This window comes from Sinocyclocheilus rhinocerous, unplaced genomic scaffold, assembly GCF_001515625.1.
Source record: "Sinocyclocheilus rhinocerous isolate Xijiao unplaced genomic scaffold, SAMN03320098_v1.1 scaffold735, whole genome shotgun sequence".
Taxonomy (NCBI): domain Eukaryota; kingdom Metazoa; phylum Chordata; class Actinopteri; order Cypriniformes; family Cyprinidae; genus Sinocyclocheilus; species Sinocyclocheilus rhinocerous.
Genome location: NW_015629505.1, coordinates 1,171,695 through 1,187,022, shown reverse-complemented (window position 1 = coordinate 1,187,022; position 15,328 = coordinate 1,171,695). Strand labels below are relative to the sequence as shown.

At 39.5% G+C, this 15,328-nt stretch overlaps 1 protein-coding gene across 1 annotated transcript in view; it reads right to left on the bottom strand.

The window, feature by feature from the left end:
- Window positions 1-15,328, bottom strand: part of LOC107738982 (neurexin-1a-like) — a 111,755-nt gene that overhangs the window by 34,716 nt on the left and 61,711 nt on the right. The window lies entirely within an intron of this gene.

The window sequence follows — 15,328 nt, the reverse complement described above, 5'->3', positions numbered from 1 at the left end:
AGGCTGGTGCAGGGCAGGAACAAGGTGGAGACAAGGAGGGCCTCCGGGGCGGAGCAGGGAGCTCCGAGAGCCATGGCGGAGCAGGCAGTTCAGGTTGCCATGGCGGAGCTGGTAGCTCAGGGGGCCATGGCGGAGCTGACAGTTCAGGAGGCCATGGCGGAGCAGGCAGTTCGGGAGGCCATGGCGGAGCAGGCAGTTCGGGAGGCCATGGCGGATCAGGCAGTTCAGGAGGCCATGGTGGAACAGGGAGCTCGGGGGGCCATGGCGGAACAGGGAGCTCGGGGGGCCATGGCGGAACAGGGAGCTCGGGGAGCAATGGTGAAACAGGGAGCTCGGGGAGCCTGGCCTCGGCACTTGGCCTGGCCTACCCCCAAAAAAAAATCCTTGGGGAGAATATAGTCTTTAGGGGCCCTCCGTAGGCCTAACTCGGGAACTGTGGCCCTCCCTGGGCTTGACTTGGGGACTGGAGCCTTCTCTAGGATAAACTCGGGGACAGGAGCCCTCACTGGGCTAAACTCGGGGACTGGATCCCTCTCTGGGCTAAACTCGGGGACTGGAGCCCACTCTGGGCTAAACTCGGGAACTGTAGCCCTAACTGGGCTAAACTCGGGGTCTGGAGCCCTCTCTGGGCTAAACTCGGGGACTGGAGCAATCCATGGGCTAAACTCGGGAACAGGAGCCCTCCGTGGGCTAAACTCGGGAACAGGAGCCCTCTGTGGGCTAAACTCGGGAACAGGAGCCCACACGGGAGCGAGCTCTGGGGCTGGAGCCGACACTGGAGCGAGCTTTGGGGCTGGAGCCGACACTGGAGCAGGCTCTGGGGCTGGAGCAGACACTGGAGCGGACTCAGGAGAGAGGATAGGGGCCGAGAACTCCAGAGTAAGTGCCATATCCAGGAGTTCTGAGACATGAGCTGGCGCCCGTTTTTCTGGGCTTGAGAGTGCATCGGTGGGCTTGACTGCGGGTTGGTTCTGGATCGAGGCCGGACGCTCTCCTGACACCGGAGGATCCCTTCCCTCCAGCTTAGTTCAGTGGTGTCTGGGAGGTCCACGGGGCGATGGTAATTAGCCCCGATCCAGAACTGCGAGTTGAGCGTGGCGTCATCCAGTGGCGTCGCTGCGGCGAGCCCGCAGAATTCCCCGGCGTACTCGTAGAAGGGGAAATCTTTACGTGCTAGGGCAATGAATCGTGCGGCGGCCATCTCCATGGCCGCGGGGAGAAACAAACAGGGAAAACAAAAAACTTTCAAAAAAACGGAAAACGACCACGGGGGGAAAAAGGCGCCGCTTACTTTCGGTTTTAGGTCCGCTGTTCTGTCACGATCTCTCTCTGGGAGGAACGAGGAGACGCAGGAGAATACTTCAACTAGGATTTTAATCAAACAAGCAAAGGGGTACAATCACTGGAACTCAAGGATGACATATAACAGCGGACTCAGACTCAGGGAAACACAGGGTTTATATGCAAGGGGAAAACGAGATAATGAATCAAACACAGCTGGATACAAATTAACACAATGAGGACAGGAACTAAACCAAATAAGGGCAAACAGGAACTAAATGGGAACATACATGTGACAATAATCCTTTATTACTATTTTTAAAAGATCACCGCAAAAAATATCTGAAAACCTTCTGACTGTCAAATCAACAGTAATGTGCTCCAACCAACATGCAAGAAAAAAAGGAAATTACATCACAGAGAGGACACCTGCAGACCCTCACGACTGTGTATCAAGGTAAATACGATATGGTACTTACATAGCACCTAGACCTCAGTTATCATGAAAAAAGCCAGGAAATTTCAGTTTTGACAATATGGGACCTTTAAAATATCAGATCATTTGAACTTTTCATAACAAGGCAAGGTTGTAAAATGCCATACGGATGTGGCTTCCCAAAACCTCAGTATTATTATTCTTATGAAATAATAATTTATGACATTACATAGATAGATAGATAGATAGATAGATAAATAAAAAATGTACATTTAAGCAAATTGTGCTAATATTTCTTATTTTGTTGCATCATATGACTTTTTTGGAGTCATTGAATTGAAACCTTTCTGGAAAATGTTACCAAAACCATATGAATCCAACATTAAAGCATCTTTTCTTTGTCGTGGATGCTTTTATATGTCATTGACCCTTTAGATATGTGAGCCCTCCATCACATAGTAATACGGAGTAGATGACTTACCGTATAATCTATCAGTTCCCATGCTTACTGGACACAAGACTTGCTAATTTCAAATGACCTACCTGTACAAAGCCAAAAGCCAGTCTAAAGTCATACTAAAGGGGTCAAACGTAGTAGGAATTCACCACTGTCAATCTGAGAGTGATTGGTTGCTGTCGGTATGTGCACACACACCTACGAGATTGAGGTCAGAGCCATCTTGCACATAAATGAGAACCAAGGTCCTTGATAATGGTGACCATAAATAAAGCAGCCACACATATCAGGACATAATTACCAAATCAGTCAGCGAGACCCATTACTGTAAGTGTGCTGGCACAGAACCCAGGCGCGCACACTCTCACTCCTCTTCCCATTTGCGCAAACAACTCCAACTGTCACCCAGATCCGAGTGTATTTTGGGAACTTGGTTAAAATATAAACTGAAGAGGTGCCCATTAATAAAGTGTGAAGTCCTATCTCCACAGCTACCGGTAAATACAATTTCATTATTACAGAGCAGAGTTGAGTCTACTTCTCATCAGGAATATTAATGACTTTAACAGGCAATTTACAGCAAGACTGAACCAAATTACCATAAATCCAGGAATCTGCAACACAATTAACCTAACACACCATAAGACCAGCTCATCTGCTCTGGAATTATCTGGAATATTCTTAAGATAAACCCTGGAGATATCAACAAGGCTCATTTACTCCATCTCTTTCTCCATCCTTCATCACCCTTCCTGTGTCCACTGCGAGTTAAATAAGCTTTTTGCCTCGGCTGATGAAGTGTTTGTGTGTGTGCACAAAGAGCCAAAGGGTGGTGCTGTATCTGGCTCTCTTCCACCTCCTCTATATACCACTGAGTCAGCTATAAAGTGACTCAGTGCAGGAAGGCGCCCACAGAGTCGCACCAGCACACACAAACTGGCTTTTGCACCAACACACACATATTGGGCCATACACACACCGTTTCACACAGGTATGAATATATTGGATGCCCAGAATAACAACAAAATCCCTTCAAATCCCCATTTCGATGCCAGTAACAGTGCTTTATGAGTCTTTCGGCACCATCAGTCTCTGTTGTGACTTCCCTGTCCAGTCTTTCATTAGATTTGATCTCTGCAAATACTCTTACAGGAAATCAAATCTTCATCTTCAAGAGCAAATATACAGGAAGGCTCATTTAAATACAGCATTAGGCTATCTGTTGGATAAAAGTGACCTCCAATCACCTCTTCGCGCGATAGCACATAGCAATTTGCTCTGATTTCTGCATAACATCAAATGTATTTTCTGTTTGTGCTTTAAAAAGCCATATCCTACCTGTTATCATTTATCTTTGGCAGTGTCTATTTACACCAACCTTGGTAAAGGCTATTTTTTCTAACTGCCACTACTCAGGCAATTTACCCTTCGTACAAACAGCACATTACTTCCATTTGCTCTTAATGCAAACAAGATGCTATTTGTTGCCATTTACACTTGAGGGACCTATATGTGCCTCTATTTACACTCAATGTACTGTACCTTTTTTCCTGTACTGTAGGCTACCTGTAGTCTATTTTAATGTTAGTCAATTTTCTTGCTGCAAAACCAGCTGTAATTTAGTATAACATTATATTTTCCATCCTTTCTCTTCCTTATAGGATTAAACTGGCTGTTTTTGATACTCCACCTTTAAAACAATATATTGGATGTCCGCTATGATTGGTTAGACTTTTTGAATGTGAAAGGAGCAACATTACTTGTGTATTTGCTGTCAGGTCCAATATAATTGCCCCATCTTTCAATAACAGCCTTTTTGTAAAGCTTGCTTTGACATTCGCCAAACAAGCTGCACCCAAATGTGCCACACAAAATGCTAAGGTAGGTCCTTTTCTTTGAAGGCTCGAAGTACAATCCATGACATCAAATGCTGTATAATTTGTCTATCAACCTATACCGACATCACATTTGAAGATGCATACCAGTTGTGATATCACTGTCTCACCCCCTATCTGCTGCTTGGAGTAGCTGCATTCTGACATATTTTTAAGCAGCATTCTGCTGTTCAGACATACATACATTTTTTCTTATCATTGTCAATGTTGAATACAGTTGTGCTACCTAATATTTTTGAGCAAACCGTAATCATTTTTTTTCAGGATTCTTTGATGAATATAAAGTTCAAAGGAACAGCATTCATTTGAAATAGAAATATTCTGTAACATTATAAATGTCTTTACTGCCCCTTTTACTCAATTTAACATGTCCTTGCTGAGCAAAAGTATTCAGTTTTTTCAAAAACCTTACTGATCCCATTTTGTACTATTACTGTGTAAGGTCTCCACTAGGGTTGCCAACTTCAAAAAAGGAAAATAAGTGACAATCGTGGTTCTTTATAGGAAAATAAGGAACAGAATAAGGGACATTCAAAATATTAGTACTGTACCACATAGTGAATGTCATTTCAGTGTCTGCAGTTAAATATGTATAAAAGGTTCTTAGACATAAATGCATTTGTTTTGCTTAACTCATTTATGTACATTTTAATTCTAAAAAGAATTTTAATGTCATGCCAAACAACAACAACAACAACAACACATGATTCACAGAAACCATTGGCCTGAGCAAATTGTACCACTCTAGAATTGTGACTGCACCAGCGGTGTAGTAACTTATATATAGCTATATCAAAACATTTAAAATATCATCAACCTCTCTTCAAAACAATACACTTTTTTTTGTCAGGAAGATGGATACATACATGGACATAAAATTTGAAAGCATAACAACTGTTATGTCTATGAAATGTCAGTCAATAAAGCATTATTTAAAGCAGCACTATGTAAGTTTTCTGTGTTCAAAATTTGCAAAATGTATATAATGAGCGAGTACATCATGAATTCATCTTCCAAACCGCGTTTTTGTCTTATTCCGAGTCACTACGGTACACTTATAATAAGTACTTATATTTGGACTATTGTAGCCTGGTCGGGTCGTCACCGCTGCGGAGTAACACATACCTGCGTGAATCGCCATAGACACAAACTTAGAGTATCTCCGGTTGGAATGTTCTTCCGCGGGATGTGTGTACTTCTGTTTATTAACTGCTATAGCGCCAAAAGTTACATAGCGCTGCTTTAAACAATGGCACTTAAAATTTTGAACTAAAATGTTGTTGCAACTATGTACTGTAAGAATGAATGAAAATGCATATTTTCAATTAACTTAGAGAATCAGCATTGGCAGCTTTTACGACTTTATTGGTCATTTTTGTGTTTTAATAATGAGGTCCAAGGTTAAGAATACGCTAGAAGTTATTAAATGTAAAATGTTTTTCTCTAAACTAAAAACGACTTGCCTTTTTGATCACGCCTTCCCTCAAGTATATTGCATGTTTTCTTACGTGGCTGGCTGTTGGACTCATGAACAATATTCATGTTGTTTGCATTTGCCTCAAACTGATTTGCTAAAAATCTAAATTACCACGTTTTATTATTAGGTTTTAAAGCCTTCCCCGAACGGGTATGTTCGCGAATCAAGTGACTTGTCCAATAAAAATGTTTCATTCTCATTTTAGAGTTTGATATCCGTATGGTCTAGATGGTCATACGATGTACGCTTGCAAATATGGCTTCCATACAGAACGGTTCTTTGATGCCATTAATACAGGACGATTCCGTATTGTACGTAACGGTCTTGAGAACCACTGCTTTAGCTTCTGTTCGCACTTGTGGAGTGATGCTTTGTATGCTGCTGACTGAGCAATTATCTCTTCATCAGCTTAAATTTAGACAGGAACGTTGGGGGCAGCATGTCTGTGGGCTTGTTACCTCAAAGCTGCTACAGGCGACAGCCTGTGAACACCAAACACAGCCAGTCAAGCATTGAGAACTCCCATGTTACAGGAAGACAAGCTGTACTATGGTTGTATGGTTTCCCCTTCACCGTCTGAAAGAAGAGCTTTATGAAATCCGTTATTTAATGACTCCCCAGTAAGGGTGGGATATATAAAAAAAAAAAAGGAAAATACACATCTGACAATAGTGTCAACTTTAATTATTGTGCTGCACGTAATAAACGCAATATGACAGAATTTGCCTAATTAGTAGTACTGCAGGGGTGGTAATGAATTAATACTTTTTTCTATTCAACAACAGACATCTCAAAGTCATTTCGACATACCCATATCTTATTCCATCTGAGCCTGAGCTTTTTTTTTTTTTTAATGGACATAGTAAAAAAAAATATTTTGTAATCACATTATACAATGGCACAATCTGCAGGGGTCTCAGCAGCAACAAAGCCAATAATGCTTCACAAAACAGTCAGCATTAATAATTGACGCTGAACATAAAACTAATTAATTTGGGCCTTTTAATATGTCCTTATAAATCTACGCCAAAATGATACTGCAAAATAAAATCAGAATGTGTCTAGTTAAGAAAATAAAATAAAATCACAGCAGCTTCTCTGACTGTAGGCTGATTTTTAACTATAAGTGAACGCTTGGTGTCAGACTGAACAGGGACTAAGCACCAGTTAAACTGTCAAAGCTGTCTACACTGATTTTTCATAAGATGAAATTTCGCTCACAGTTATGGGAAATTAATATGTAAGAAGAAGTAAAGCAATTTCAGCACTAACCCACAGACTTGTGTGAATTTGTAATCTGTAGAGAAATACTGCACTGTCATTGACTAAAGTGTAAATGATTCACCTGTCAACCATGTACCTCAGTGGCCACAGCTAGCTTGTGCATTCATTTTATCTGTATGCTTTGATTCTTCCTCTCTTTGTGTTTTAGCCAAACGACCTTTGCAGGCTCTCCAGAGGTATGTTATGGCGAATCACATATAGCTTTACCACCATGTCCCCATTCACGCTGGAGGGAATACAAGAGCGGAGATAAACGACAGTGGGGCTGAAAGGGAGACTGAGGCTCTGGGCACAGATAAATCTAGTGGGAGGATACACTTCTTCAAGCTAGCCCACTAGATCAAGATTACTTACAAACCCATTCAAGTAATAGCTTAGCCACTTGTTTTTTATCTGCTTGAGAAGGGGGTGGGGTAACAGCATACCGTTAAACACAAGCTATCGTTCTTTTATTTAATAATGACGTCTAACTGGACCACAGTATTAAATCACCCTAGACAACATTCTATAGCCTAACTGTTTGGGGTTTAAAAATGACCACCGCTGTCTGCTTACCATCCACTTTCACTGTGAAAAAAAATATTTTTTTGAAGTTGGAATTATACACGGCCCTGCATCATATTTGCTAAATAAAATCCAATACTTGTTTTGTTATCATTTTTTGGGTCCTGTTTTGCTCTAGCACATCACACTTTCTCAGAAAATATGATATGAATTTCATAGCATTTGGAAGGTGGAATGCAATCATGACAGCTGAAAGTAAATCTGTGAAGAGGAAGTTCACTTCTTGAGTGTGTACAAGCAGTATATGCAAATGTAATCTTGTTGGAACTTACGTCAAGTTCTTTGACATAAAATGGGAGGTTTGAACATATTTTTCAAATACTTTTGACGTGTGACTGCTTTTGTTGTTTTTATAAGTGCATATAAGCTGATACATATTTATATATTATGAAAAAAAAATGCTTTTATTGGTATTTTTAATTCTGCATTGTCAAATTAGGTAATATTATGCCTTTTTTTTCTATTATGTTTTTTTTCCCCCAAGATGCATGGCTTCAGTCTTTCCAAATGTCACGCTTAATTCAATGTGTTTCTTGCCATTTCTTTGTAATCAAATTTAGTATAAATTTTTATTCAATTTTTCAATTTCACCAACAATTATTTTTTTCAGTGTATGGAAAAGCAGCTTGTTCATTCTGCTAAATATCTTCTTTTGTCTTCCATCCATGGAAGAAAGTCAAATGGGTTTGGAATGACATGAGTTCATTTTTGGTTAAACTGTCCCTTTAAATAATTTTGAAACACTTTTGTTCTGACCTGCATAAAACAGTGTGATCTTTTTCTAAATAAAAACCTTGCTGCTTTATTGTAAGGTTGTGAGGAAACTCCTTTCAAATCTCTTGGAAATATCAAAGCATTCTGGGGAGAAGCAGAAGCAATTAAGTAAGCTCATATTACATGCATGTGTATTCACACATTTTCTTCTCCCTCTTCCATAACACATCCACCCTTTCTATCATTTATCACCAGCCTTCACTTCGCCTCTCTCCATTTTTCACACCTTCTTTCCCTGAGCCTCTAGCCTTAAAATTCGAGCAAAATATTGTCCTCCACTCTAATTAATAGTAGATGCAGTGCATCCCCAAACAATTTGCACTCAGTATGTGTGTGTGTGTGTGTGTGTGTGTCTGTGAGTGTGTGTGTGTGTGGTTTGTATGTTAATTGTGTTACACTCATCTCACCTTCACAAGATTAAATGTAATCTGTGGCATAAGGTACACATTAGGTATACAGTTCTGCATATACGTTTATGTACCCTTTGCAAGATTCTTATAATTGTGTTGTTTACTTTATTAAGTACTGCCATGATGAAACCATTATGCAAACTTTTGAACAGAATAATTACAAATTAAATTACATATAATAACATATTATGTGTAATAATGTACAGAAAATGTATATACAGCATATATATATATATATATATATATATATAGTTAATTTTGTTTTGTTAATTAATATATTATTAAGCAATGAATATGACTGCATTAAATATATCAAATGTGACAGTAGATCCATTTATAATGATTTCTATTCAATACACTTTTTATTTAAAATAAATGCTGTTCTTTTGAACTTTCCATTCGTCAAAGAAAAAGAAGTATGGATTCTGCAGATTCTTCAGGGCAGTACTAAAAATGTATAATTAAACTTTTAAAACATCTAACAGATTATGCAAGAGGTACACTGTAAAAATGATCTTTCAAAGTTCTAAAGAAAACACACTACTCGGAGTACGTTTTACAAGAAAATAATATTTCAGTCTTTGCATTTCAAAATTTCAGGGTCAATGCAGTTACTTGCATTTTTGTGTAATTATTTCTGAAATTTACTAGCAATTTCTGAGTGAAAATTGTTTCAAACTAAATCCTACAGAGGAGTATGTAAACCAAATGTACATCACTGCATATCCAGTACGTATAGGGGCTATAAGAGTAAAGGACAGAAGAGGTCAAAGTGGCTCCCAGTGAGCAGTACACTCACTCAGGCGGCTTGTTTTGCCACTGGAGATGATAGCACAGTGAGTTAATGAGAGCAGCTCCAAAGCCGCAGCCGAGTCTCAATCTAACAACGGCAAGAAAAACAACAGGAGTGACAACAACAGAAGATAATAACACCGCAATTACCCAAGCTAAATATATACCGGGGGCTATGGACCATGGACAGCAACGATACCATTAAACTGACTCTGAGGTCTAGTTATACTGCCAGTTACCTCTTTCAGCTACTAAGAAGTGCCTCGAGTACATTCACTGCATCAACTGACATAATATAAATATAAATACATATTGTTGTATCAAGGAACCATTACGTCCATAATTCCAATTAATTTCCCTGCGTGATGTTTCCCCCCTCCCTCCAACGTTCAGGCAGAGCACTATATTACATGTGACAAGTTTATTCAGTCTGCTTAGCCGCTCCGACCTTGATAAGGCCAGTTATCAAAATTTCTCCATCTCAGAGCGCAGCCGAGACCCATCAAGCTATTCTGAGCTGGCGCTACGGAGGAGCGTTTCACACTTGACTGGCCACAGATGTGTTTTGTTGAATATTGATTTATTGTTTGATTGATTATTCCTCACATCATAAATCTGCCAGTGAATGGGATCAGACGGCGAAAGATACAAAAAGCACAAAAGACTGGCTGGCTCATTATTTCGGATGTCGAGGCAGCTATATTGTGGATGCTGTTCAATCTGAAATTACAATTTCTCCAAATGACAGTGTTTTCATTTCAGGGAGATAAATAATATTTGAGTCTTTCTTTGCTGAGATAAGAGCTCATATCTGGTAAAACTAAAACTGAAGGTTTTGGAAAATCATTCTAATGATTCAGTACCGATGAGACTGAAAGCACATCTTTTACAAAACAGTACATGCAAATACTGTGCTTCTCCACCTTAAAATTAAAATTAAATAATTAATTTTAATTAATTAATTGGCAACTGATCTCCCATAAACATCATTCATAATGTCTTTCATTCAAAAAATGAAAAGGCTGGGTGCTTTTTTGAGGTTGAAAACGCATTCACGCATCTGAGATTCACTGAAAAAAAAATCCAAGTTTCATAGCTGCAGTGTTCATTCATGAACAAGGAGTCCAATTATCATTCTGAGATATGGTACTATTAAATGTCTTTCTATATTCAGCTGTGACCAGACACCTTTAGCTAAACACTCTAAACACATATCTCTCAAAAAATAGCCGTGAATCTGTGGAACATGCAGCGCGAAGTCACAACTCACTTCAAAAAACTCTATCCACCTCCACAGCACCTCATTACAGCCTTTCTTATGCAAATGCACGGAGACAAACCGGCGTCACACAGACACACAGCCTGCCGTCCTAGAGGCATCTCTTCCTCTCCTAACGAATTCGTCTCAACTTTTGAACTCCCTCTCTTTATCTCTCTCCCTTTCTTGCAGGTGTGGAGGCTCAGCGTTTTTAAATGCTGGCATTTTCTAGGACACCACATTAAATCGAGAAGCCCATGGTTGAGTGACGTAAAATCCTCAGATCTCATCTCAATTTCACGGAGAAGATTAAGTTCATGTGGAAACCAGCCAAAAAGATGAAGAAAACAGATTCTTCCACTATAGCGTTATTTATTTCACAGCTCTTCTCGAGAAGCCCGTGCGGGCACTTTTATTTTGGAAAGTCCTCCACCATGCGTTGGGACCTGTCCGACCTGTCAGAGCCAGCTACCTCACTGGAGCATCAAACCAGCAGCCAACCCTCTCACTCAGTCCCTGCCATATGTCCCAGTGTTCTGCCAATTCCTTGCGCACAAGACCTCAGAACACCCCATTAGCGAACGTGAGAGAGAAAGAGAGAGAGAGGGAGAGGGAGAGAGAGAGAGAGAGAGGGAGAGAGGGAGAGAGAGAGGGAGAGAGAGAGAGAGGGAGAGGGAGAGAGAGAGAGAGAGAGAGAAGAGGGGGAGCGAGACATGGATATAAACATACATAGAGAAAAACAGAGGTGGGGAGATGGAGAGATCAGCAGAAAAAAAAGAGCATCAGAGAGAGCAAAAGTAGAACAGAAACATGCCTGAACTGAGTAACAGAGAAGATCAATAAGGAGAGAGAAAGAGAGAGACACAGTGCAAGAGATAGATGCTAAAGGAACAGTACGAATGAACAGTTTTAAAAAATGTCATCATCTGTAATCCAATGATCGTCCTAACCATATATTTGTAAAATAATATTTTATAAAATAATATTGACAAAACCCATTAGGTATATCTTTAGTCATTAGTCATGGCTCTTAGAGTCATTAGTTCAAGAATCGGACTATACTGACTGCTGTATTCTTTTGATTCACTAAAAAGTACCGACTCAAGGTCATTCATTCAGAAACTGAACTGCACTGATTACACTGTATGCTTTTGATTCACTAAAAAGAACCTGCATGTACAAGTCATTTATTTGGGAATTGAATAATACTGGGTGCTATTCACTAAAAAGAACCAACTCAGAGTCATTCGTTCAGGAATTGGACTATACTGGTTGCACTGTATGTTTGTAATTCACTAAAAAGAAGTGTTTGGATTTGGACCACACTGGTTGTGCTGTATGCTTTTGAATCACTAAAAATAACCTGCTTGTAAAACTCATTTATTTGCAAAATTGGACTGCACTGGATGCCCAGTATAATTTTGATTCACTTAAAATAACCAACTTAAGAGTCATTCATTCAGGAACTGGACTATACTGGTTGCACTGTATGTTTTTAATTCACTAGAAAGAGCTGGCTCATACGAGTTATTTATTTAGGTATCAGACTATACTTGTTCCGAAGTAGGTTTCTGATTCACAAAAAAGAATCAGAAAGAAGGATCTTTCGTTTTGTCTGTTTGTGCTGTACAGGTAGACTCAGTAGAGATATTGCACTGCCTTCTCTGTCTTGCGAAATAATTTCCCGAAACTCTTTTGGAGTAATTTAGTAAGTTACTATATGCGAGAAATGGTAACAAAACTCAATATCACTTAATTATGGAAAAAAAAGGCAATTATATTCTTAAACCAAAAAACCCCATTCGTGTCCAACAGAAGTCAATCAGTCATACAGGTTTAGAATGACACAAGGTTGAGAAAATTACAGAATTTCTGTTTTTGGGTGAACTGTTCCTAAAAGAAAAACAGGAGGTGGGCGTGTACAGACTGTCAAGATTCCCACGGACAGAAGGAGAGATTGTGAGAGAGGTGTTTTTTGTAAACTCAGTCAGAGCTCAGTGCTGGATGAGTGTAATTTGATGTTATCGTCAGACCGTGAATGTGGATACATGGGTCTGTGCTGATATTGAATAACAGCAGGGAGGAAAGCTCAGAATCTCAGTACTCAGAGCACTACCCTCTCTGCTGAAGCTCTCCAGCATGGACGCAATATGGCATACAGTCTATACGTGCCAGAACAGCTTCGCAACTGATCAATGCGCACACGTACACATACACACACTTTCTTTATAGACCTTCCCATCACAGCAGAGACTGCCTATAGAGCCAGCATGCAGCACTCTCTCATCCCTACTGCATATCAATGCCATTATCTCAGACCAGATTTTCACCACTCTGCAGATCGCTAAAGTAAGCTCTGTTTGACACTGTGTGGAAAGCTGTCCTCTCAGCACTGGCGTATTTTTAGAAGCTTGAATATAAAAATGTAACACAGCTCTCTGCTAGTTTCCATCTTTAAATGCATTTCTCTGCTTTTGTCAGTCAGACTGTAGGTTATCGATCCTCTATATTTACACCCTCACACAAACAGATCTGTGTATGGTAACCACTAATGGAGTGACCACATCGTTTGTACTGTTTCTCCCAGGTGTGACCCTCAAAGAGCTGCCAACAGTTTTTCTTCTCTCCTTTCATTCATGAAGCTCACTGAACTCCATATGTAGGAGTCTAGGTTAGTTCACATTGCGCTAACACACTATCAAAACGGCATTTGTGAAAATGACAGTTATGTATGCCAATATTCTATTAATAAACATAACATGAGTAAGAGTGCTGGTGTTGCTGTGGTGATACTCTGGCCAACAGCACAGCTATGATATTACTTTTGCACAATAAATTAATAAACAAGAAGTTAATACTGAGTGACTTACATTTTAGGCATCATACTGCCATTTTTGCTTGGCCACGAAAATAGTTGAAAACAAAGCACAGCAGTAGGAATTAGTTGAGTAAATTCAATGATTCACTCATAAAGAAAGTCACTTGTTTAGTTCCCAGCTGAATCAGTGTTTGGAAATGGATGGATTGAATGATTCACTCATAAAGACAGCCAATTGTTACGCCTCTGAATGAATCAGTGTTTTTGAACGAATTAGCCGAAAGGTTACTCACGAAGACAGTCATTTGTCTGTCTAAAAATCTGTATTTTTGTTCTGCTTTCCAATTAAAATCTAAATATTATTATTGAGAAGCTGACTTGAGAAGTGAAATTGTGTAAAGGTGCAATCACATTTACCGTTTTTCAGTTAATTTTTTTGCGGAAAAATCCAGTGTTTTAATAGGAACAGGAAAAGGAAGAGATATTTCCACATGCAGATTGTGCATCAGGTTCAAGTGAATCCTGGTTTGAAAGTGACATCTTTGTGAGTTCAGCTTCATACATTGCTACAAAATTGAAAACAGACAATTTTGGCAAAAGTTTGGTAATTGTACTGAAATTTTAACACATCTTAAGACAGTAAGACTTGTTTTCACTGAACAGAACTTTGTAAGTTTAAGTTCTTTACCCATCTGGCAAAACTTTTTATAGTTTTTCTTAAACTTAGGAAATTCAAATTTCACTGGATCACAAAATACAGACAACATTTTTTTTCTGCAGTTTTTTTTTGCAGTTTGTTGGGTCAGTGTGAACCAGCCCTTCTTAATGAAAGCATAGCTATTAGGGGTGTAACGATTCACTCGTTTTCTCGATGCATCGATTACAAACCCTGATGATGCATATGCATCGATCTGAAACACGGATTTTTGAATCGTGAATCGTCGATTTCGGACAGTAATCGATTTAAAACGCTAAGAATCCAATGAATCGCGATTTCTGTAGCGATTCAATGCTTTCAAAATATATACACATTAAATTACTACAAGCAGGAATTAATGGAGACCTTGAACAGTGTTCGTGCCTCGCGTCTCTCCTTCACGCGCTCCGCTATTTACCGCCTGTGACTGTCAAAAGATTGCACTCGCAATTAGCTCTGTTTGTCTCACTGACACATTTTTTGAGCAGCTGATGTGTGATCTCTCCTTAGTACTCTTAGCCAGTAATGCTAAAGTGAAGTAGTTTTACTTTTCTGTAGTTTTTCAATGGCTCTCGGTCACTGTATTCAATGGCTCTTCTCAGCAGTCGAAGGCTGCGCATTTATTGCATGGAAGGAGCAAAAATGTAAGTGTCTAAAGCATACGCACAGTTCCATTGAATGATAAATGTGTTTTAACAATGTCATTCAACCGAATGTACGAAGGAAACTGTTAAAATAACCACAGCATTACAATAACCTCCGCTTCGCGTCGTGCCTAACAACGCCCCTCAGCTGTTATAAATTCACTGTAAACCACGGCTTCTTGGGGCCCATTGCTTTAATCAGATGCATGAAAGTAGCGTTTGTTGCCATAGCAAACAGACATTGGGCGCGTTTTAATTCAGAATCATCATTCTCCGATGGAGAGGAAAAGTTAAAAACTATAGCATCTTATTTTATGAAAATGAGATAAAGAAGTTTTCGCACTAAAGAGAATTGATCTCGCGCTCATAGAACTTAAGACGTGCCAGGCTATATCTGCAGCTAAGCTGAATAAAAAGCAGAATGAACTGATGAAACGTTAAGACAATAAACACAATAAATAAATAAAATGTATGAATGATGCAGTGCTAATTGACACATAATTTATTACAGTACAGAAACTATAAAGTATATTTTCTACCT